The sequence below is a fragment of the Pinus tabuliformis genome, chromosome 8 (genome assembly GCF_031772625.1).
Source record: "Pinus tabuliformis cultivar Carrire ecotype Pingquan chromosome 8, CPIR1, whole genome shotgun sequence".
Classification (NCBI taxonomy): domain Eukaryota; kingdom Viridiplantae; phylum Streptophyta; class Pinopsida; order Pinales; family Pinaceae; genus Pinus; species Pinus tabuliformis.
Window position 1 is genome coordinate 25884922 of NC_142294.1, and position 8817 is coordinate 25893738.

The following is an 8817-nucleotide window of genomic DNA, read 5'->3' on the forward strand; positions in this document are numbered from 1 at the left end:
ATATCATCCACATACAAGACCAGATAAATAACATGGTCACCAATTAATTTAAAATATACACAGTGATCTTCTTTGCTTCTGGTGAAGCCAAGTCCGCATATAAATGTATCGAATTTCTGATACCAGATCCTTGGTGACTGTTTTAACCCATACAGAGACTTCTTTAACTTGCATACCAGTTCTTTCTTACCCTTCACCGCAAAGCCTTCAAGTTGCTTCATGTAGATCTCCTCTTCTAGATCCCCGTGAAGAAATGTTGTGTTCACATCCATCTGTTCTACCTCAAAATCAAAAGCAGCAGCAACATATAAAAGTAATCTAATAGAAGTTACCTTGGCAACAAGAGAAAAAATATCACCAAAATTAATTCTCGGCACCTGGGAATAACCTTTTGCTACCAACCGAGCTTTGTATTTCTCCACCTTTATTTCTGCATTTGTCTTCTTCTTGAACATCCATTTGCTGCCAATGGGTTTCCTTCTAGCCAGCAACTCCACCAGATCCCAAGCCTCATTTTTGTGCAAAGATGCCATTTCATCAACCATGGCCTCTTTCCAAAGCTTTCCATCCTCTGAATCTACTGCTTCCTTCACAGTTCTAGGATCATCATCAGTAATACATAAAGCAAAATTTGAACAGAAAGCATATGGACTATACCTTTCTGACTGCCTTCTATCTCGAACTGATCTTCTCACACCTGGAGTTTATGGTTCTTCATCTTCTGATTCCTCCTCTGCTGTAGAGTCTGATTCTTCCTCCTTTAGATCAAACTCTATCTTCTCAAGTTCCTTTGGTTGGACTTCATGTTTAATAACATCTTTCACTTCTCTGAACACCACATCTCGGCTGTACACAACCTTCCTTGTTATTGGGTTCCAAAGCTTATAACCCTTTAAACCATCCTTATACCCATAAAGATGCACTTTTCAGATTTACTATCCAACTTGGTTCGTTTCTCCTTTGGAACATGTACATATGCATCACATCCAAATACCCTCAGATGTGAAAGAGAGGGTTTCTTACCAGTCCATACCTCTTGTGGAGTTTTATCCTCCAACGCTGATGAAGGTGATATGTTGACCAGGTAACATGCTGTCTCCACCACCTCTGCCCAAAATTCTTGTCCTAACCCGGCACCACTGAGCATGATTCTTGCCCTTTCCATCAACGTCTTGTTCATTCTTTCTGCAACTCCATTTTGCTGAGGTGTATATAGAGTAGTCTTCTGCCGTGCTATACCACACTTCTTACAAAATTCTTCAAATTCCTTACTGGAAAACTCTCCACCATTATCTGTCCTCAATACCTTTATCTTCTTCTCTGTCTGGTTTTCCACCAGAGCCTTAAATTTTTTAAACCTATCAAAGACTTCAGATTTATTCTTACGGAAATATATCCATGTATTCCTTGAGAAGTCATCTATAAATGATACATAATACACAGACTTACCCAGTGATGGAACCTTCACAGGTCCAAACACATCACTGTGCACAAGCTTTAATATATGTTTTGCCCTCTTACCACCAGAGGGGAAATTCACCCGATTCTGCTTCCCATATACACAATTTTCATAGAAATCAAAATCTAGAGAGCTATTACTCATACCTTTACCATGAAGTATTCGAAGGCCCTCCTCTCCAATATGTCCAAGCCTTTGATGCCACAACATGGTCTTCTCTCCAGAGACCACTATATTTTCTGCTCCACTTTCAAGAACCACAGAACTATTGCACCCATCAACAACCATGCTACCTTGTAGCTTATACAAAGTTCCAATCCGAACTCCCTGCATCAATACCTGTGCTCCCCGAACCATATTGCAGGTATCCTTCTCGAACATTATTTTTACACCTGTATCATCCAATTTGCTTACATAAATCAGATTTCTGGCCAATGCAGGAATCTGCCAGTGTTTTGACCCTTCCACCTCGCAACTTCAACTTTACTTTTCCACGACCAATGATTCTGGCATTCCTATCAACCCCTAAGAAGACATCACCACCATCGTATTTCTCATACTTGTAGAACCACTCTCTATGGGGAGTGAAGTGAAAAGATGCACCTGAGTCAAGAAACCATGCCTCATGATCTACATGTGTACTTGAAGAAGCCAAGTACACATCCCCACCTTCATCTGAGGTGGTTTTCACCTCTGCAAAAGGAGCGTCATCAAATCCCTTTTCTTTATCAGGAGCTTTAGATTTACAGTCCCTTTTGTAGTGCCCTTCCTTTCCGCATTTCTAGCACACCACCTTTATAGGTTTTCTTGGAGATTTAGATCTCCCTTTAGATTTAGATCTCCCACTCGATGACTTATTTTTGTTTCTGTTCTAGGACCGTCCTCATATAGACAAGGCATCACCATTCTGGCTCTCCATATTTTTCCGTCTCATATCCTCCGTTAGCAAGGATGAAACTATTTCATCAAATTGCAAGGCAATTGCATTGCTACCTATTCCAATAACCAGACTATCCCACAAATCTAGTAGAGAACACAACAAACTGATGCACTTATCTTCATCTGAAATTTTAATATCAACAGATGCTAACTGACTTACCACAATATTAAATGCGTTCAGATGCTCTGTCACCGAGTCTCCATCTTTCATCCTCAGGTTATACAGCTTTTTCCATAGGAACAATTTATTCACCAGAGACTTAGATTGGTACAAAGTCCCTAACTTGTCCCACAAAGCCTTTGCCGTAGCTTCCCCTGATACATTCAGCAATACTGAATCTGAGACACATAATCGTATTGTGCTCTTTGCCTTTTGATCCAACTTCTTCCATTCTTCATCGAACACTCCCGTTAGTTTAGTACCCGGATATACCATGATCCACTGATCTTTATCCACCAATAGATCCTCCATCTTAAGTTTCCACAACTCAAAACTCTGACCATTAAATTTCTCGATCTCTATCTTTTCACTGCTCGCCATCTTCTTTCACCACCAGAATCAATCTCGTAGATCTCCCATTAAACAGGGTCTACCACAGGCCCGAGCGAAACCCCTCAGCAATAAAGGCGTCCCCTTGAAGCCAAAATAGCTCTGATACCAAATGTAGATTTTAACCTCGTACAGAAATTATCAGCATACGAATTCTACGATACAGAAAATAAACAATGCAAGAGCATAACACATAAAACACATATACACAGAGATTTTCCCCTGGATCCCAAAATTGGGACTACTAGCTTGATTTTTCATTATGTTCCTTTCAATGTTACAATACATATTTATACATGCCGAAGCATCCAATACCATGGAACGAAAACCATCGCGTCCAAAACCATGTGTAAAAATCATGCACAAAACCATAGGTGGGTCTACCCAACCTAACATAGGGTCCAAAACCAAAATTTTCCAGGGAACTGCCCCGAACCCCATAGAGTGGGGTTACTTGCACCCCTCAAACCCCCTGTGACCCCACGCCCCCCCGCCACTACGCAATCTGCGCAACGAAGGGGGGCTCCGCCCCCCCTCTAACTTCCCGGTTAACTACGTGGGCTAGTCGTGGAAAGAATATAACACAACCCAACATCATTGTTGGCACTTGGTATAATGGATTAAGTGTGATAATGGATAAAATGAAGTAATTATTTGTGAGCATTTTTTATTGAATGAACATTAGGATCCATTTTATCATAGATAAAAAGTACATAAATTAAAAATCTCAATATTTCATGTGACATTCATATTGTATGCGACTTATTTTTCATTAAAAACAAATTACTTTTTCATGTGACATTTCTAATTTGAATTACAATTGTAATTTGAAATAAAGATTCTAGTAACTCTTAATTTATCAATCGTGCATGGACATCATAAGAAACATTCACAATATAATATGAAGAACAAATGGGTACCTACTTCATGTGCATTAAAAAATGCTTCTACTACTTAATGTGAATTACAAGTGTAATCTCAGTTGGATCTCCAATATATCTTAAACCATATTTTCATTTTATTTTTTAGTACTATTAAATGTTCTTATGTCCTACCTCATTTTATGGTCAGCATTGTAATAAAAATATGCATTGTGATATAGAATTAGTACTAACATATAATATTGTTTTTTTTTCCAGAATGCTACAGGTAATAACCACGAAGATGATGATACAAACTATGTTTAGATTACATCAGATATCAAAGAAGATGATGATGAGGATGGCAATGGCGTTGGTTATCATTATGTGGATGATATTATCAGGATGGTCAGGATGATGATCATGGAAATGATCATGAGGATGATCTTGACTATGATTTTCGTGGTGCTAGCTAACCATGCGTTATTTTTTATATTTAATTGGGATGTCTTAATATGGTAATCATACATTTAAATTTTAGTTGATCCTAATAATGATGATGATACTATCGGTACTATATTGTTACCTTATGAATATGTTGAAAATTGTTTACATTTTTTTATAAAGAATTATTGTGTATGATGATATTCCTATTTTTTTACGGATGTTGTGAATTTACCTTAGAATAATGATATCTATGAAACATTTTTATTTGGTAATCATACATTGACTTTTAGTTGATTTGATTAAATATGATGATGATATTATCATTTTTATCTTGTTATTTTATGTATATATTGAAAATTATCAACATTATTTTGTTGGAGAATTATTATGTATGATGATATTACTATCTTTTGATGGATGTTTTGAATTTACCTTAAAATAATGGTGTTCAGGAAATATTTTGATGTAATAACCACACATTTGAATCTTAGTTGATTTGATTAAAGATGATGAGGATATTATTAGTTTTATCTTGTTACTTTATATATGTGTTGAAAATTGTCAATTCTTTTTGATGGAGAATCATTATGTGTGATGATATTACTATTTTTGGATGTAATGTTGTGAATTTACCTTGGATAATGATATCTGTGATAAGTGTTGATTTAGTAGTCATATATGTATATTGAAAATTGTCAATGATTTTTTGATGGAGAATTGTTATATATGAGGATATCGTTATCTTTTTTATGAATGCTGTCAATTACCCTTAAATTTGTTTAAAAATATTAAGTTATCAATTTGAATTGTGATATCTTCTTAAATGTGTTACACATGAAAATACCTCTTCATCATCTTGGAGGAGAATACTATGTTGTTGGTTGAAATACCCCTTTCTCCTAGACTATATAAGACTATAATACAAGTTATGTACTATAAGGACCACGTTATCCTAGTCTATAACAAGTTGTCCCCTTCATCTAAATTTCGTTACCAAAATTCTCACTCAGTCACGAGGAAAAAATCTCGAGTTAACTAGAATTTGACACACTTGATCACTTTCAAGAACTCATATGGTGGAATGTTATCTCTTTATCCTCATCTTTAGCTTTTTCCTAGAAAATAAAAGCATACAAAAGCATGAAAGATCCATAAATCATGGGGAAGATTTTTCCTAAGCACAAAAGCATCTAAAAAGTGGAAAAGGCCATTTTTATATGAGGAAACATTATTCACAAAAACACTTTTTCTCAAATTGAACTAATGAGGAATTTTGGAAATCTTCATAGCCTTCACTTTCCTATATATTGGAGGCTTGGCCATTAAGAAAAGGATGGGAATTCCTGTAATGTCACACTGCTGAGATCTATCTTGAGAGGGTGAGTTTTGGAGCTAGGAGTTGGGGGAGGTGCTACTGCAACTGCATCTGATGGTTGTAACTTTCCTCCAACTCCTTTATTAATATAGATTGATTGGTTTTCCTTCCATATGATGTTATTCATTTTTTACTTATTCTATTTAACTAATGAATGTATGGGATTTTGGTTTATATTTATATATTTAGTAATAGTTATATGTTTCTAATATTTTTGATTATCAAGATATTATGTTGTGAAGGTTGATTTGTTCTCTCTCTTATGTGTAGGACCAAGCTTTGGAGCTAGCTAGGAGTGCTTCCCAACTACACTAAAAATTCCAACAAGACTTGCATGCGAGGACTCACAAGAATTCCTTCTCTTTTTCTTAATCTATACTCTACAACTTGATCTACTAGGAATCTCGAGCCTTAGAAGAACCTTTCTCTTAATCAGTATATCCTAGGTTTCCAGGATAAACTTAGAGGGTTTTATGTTCATCTGATTGTGCATTAAATCATACAGCAAAATAATATTTAGAAACTGTAATATATTTTACTAGGTAACTGAAATTAGTAAAATGAACCCATAAAGGGGGTCATAAATGGAAATAAAAGTAAAACTCTAAGTAAGAAGCCAAAAGCGGATGTAACCATGGATGAAAAATTGGGAGTAGAATTGGATGTTAAACTAGCCATCAAAACAAGATGAAAAAAATGACACAAAGAAGGTTTTAAAGTAGAATTAAAAAAGGGTGCAACACTAGAAACAAGAAGGGAACAAAATAGGGCATACAAAAGGATACCAAATTGGGCACAAACAGGGATGCAAAAATGGACACCAAAATGAGAATGCAAAGAATGGTGTAAAATTAGGATGCAAAATTGGGTGCAAAAAGGATGTAAGAAAAGACATAAAACAAGATGCAAAATGGGACTAAAAAAAGGTGAAACCAGGGATGCCAAAAATGATTCATAACTAGATGAAAATTCAAACTAAAATCTAGGTGCAAAATGAGATGCAAATGTGGACACAAAATTTGGCAAAAAAAAGGATGCAAATTTGGATGCCAAAAAGGATGCAAAACTAAACACCAAAAAGGATGCAAAATTGAACATAAAAAATGGTGCAAAATTGGACACAAAAGTAGAAAGAATGGTGCAAAAATGGGCATAAAAATGGCTCAAAATGAGGTGCAACAAATGATTCAAAACTTGGTGCAAAAACAAATGCAAAAAGAGATGAAAAAAATGTCTCAAAATTGAATGTAACATTAGACACAAAATGGGATGCAAAGGTGGAGGAAACACGTGGTTAAACATAGGATGCAAATTTAGATGCAAAAGTGGATGAAAGAAATGGTGTTAAAAAAGATGCTAAATTGGATGCAACAAATGATGCAAAATATGGTGCAAAATAGAATGCAAAAAAGGGAGACAAATAAAACGCAAAAGTGGATGCAAAATTTGGCACCAAATTAGATTCAACATATGGTGCAAAATTGAATGCAAAAAATGGTGTAAAAAAGGCAGAAAAGCTAGTGCAAAAATAGATGTAAAAACAAGTACAAATTAGAAGCAAAAAATGGCATAGGACTAGATACAAAAACTAGCACAAAATAGATGCAAAAAAGGCACTAAATCATATGCAAAAGATGGTGTAAAACTCGATGAAAATTATGACACAAAACTAGAAGCAATGAATGGCACAAAACAGGAAGCAAAAAATGATGCAAAAAATGGCACTAAACTAGCAGCAAAATCTGTTGTAAAACCAAATGCAAATCTTGGTGCAAAATATGATGGAAAATTTGGCATAAAAAAAGATGCAAATTTTGGCTCAAAAAAGGACGCTTTAAAAATTGTACAATAGAGCCAAATTTAGTGCCAGGATGCTCATCCCAATTGAGAAAAAAATGCACTAAAATATGGTGCTAAATCCGGCGCAAATTGCTTGTTTTGTTGTAGTGTTTCACCTCCTACTTCTCCTTGTTATGCATTTGAGAAACCTTAATAGTGAAGATATATCCCTTTGGATTTCTTCTCATCGGGTTCTTCCACTTCTTCAGTTATATTGATTTCATTCCTTTGTTTCCTTTTCTTGTTGTCCTTCTTGAATTTGATGATGATGTTTTACTTTCTTGAAGATGACACTGTGTCTTCTAGAGATGTCCTTCTTAAAATATGTTTGTGGTGTGATCCTTTCCTCAAAGATAGGGATATCACCTTGATTCTTTTGATGATGATGGCAATGTGTATTCTTGCTTCCATTTGATGTAGAGAATTCAATATGCTTAAATGTGTGGTCCTTATCTTTGAGTGGAGGTGGTGTCCTTGAGGTCTTCTTCCTCTTGTGATGATGATTTTAAAATGTGAGAGCTTCCCAAGAGTGCTTCAAGTGTGGAACCCTTCTTTAGATGAGATAGGGTTTTGAGGTCTTATTTGATACCTTAACCTTTATTGATATTCCTTTTGATGGTCCTTCAACAAGATGACTTTCCTTGTCTTGTCACCTTAGCTCTGATTCCATGTTGAGAAATCTGGAGGTAACAAATTAGGTGATTTCTCTTCCTTTGATAACTGCCTGTGATTAAACTTAACTTGATTAGATTCTTATTTCACTTATTATTATTATATTATTATCATCAAACAACCATCAAATCATAAAGGACAATGAGACAAGGGGACACAAGTTATAGGCGATCAATGAGGGCCAAAACCTCTCCTCTTGAAAGGAAAACCCAAAAGAATTCCTCTCTTCTTACAGAACTTCAATTGATGAATTCCAAGACTTGTGACCCTTGACCAATACCCCTCCAATACCAAGTCAAATAAGCTCCTCAATTGTTGTAAATTTCTTTCACGATCTCAAGTTCGGACTTGCAACTCTTGATTGCAATTTCGGCTACTACATAAACCCTATTTTCTGCACGTGTGAGAGAAGGTGGTGTTTTTTTCCTTTTCCTCTCCTTCGCTTGAGATAGTTTCTTTTCCTAGGGAATTAGGCTTGCAAATGAAGACTTATTTAAAGACAATTTCTAGCTTCCTTGTGACACTGCAATGTGATACTTGCTGCAAAAAAATGATGCCCTAACTTCTCACGTGTGAAGAAAGAAAGCCCAAAAATAGTCCTTGAAATACTTTGATCTTCCTCTCTTCTCGTCTTTCCCTTCTTTACTTGGTAGGAGATTTATTCTTGTCTTATGAT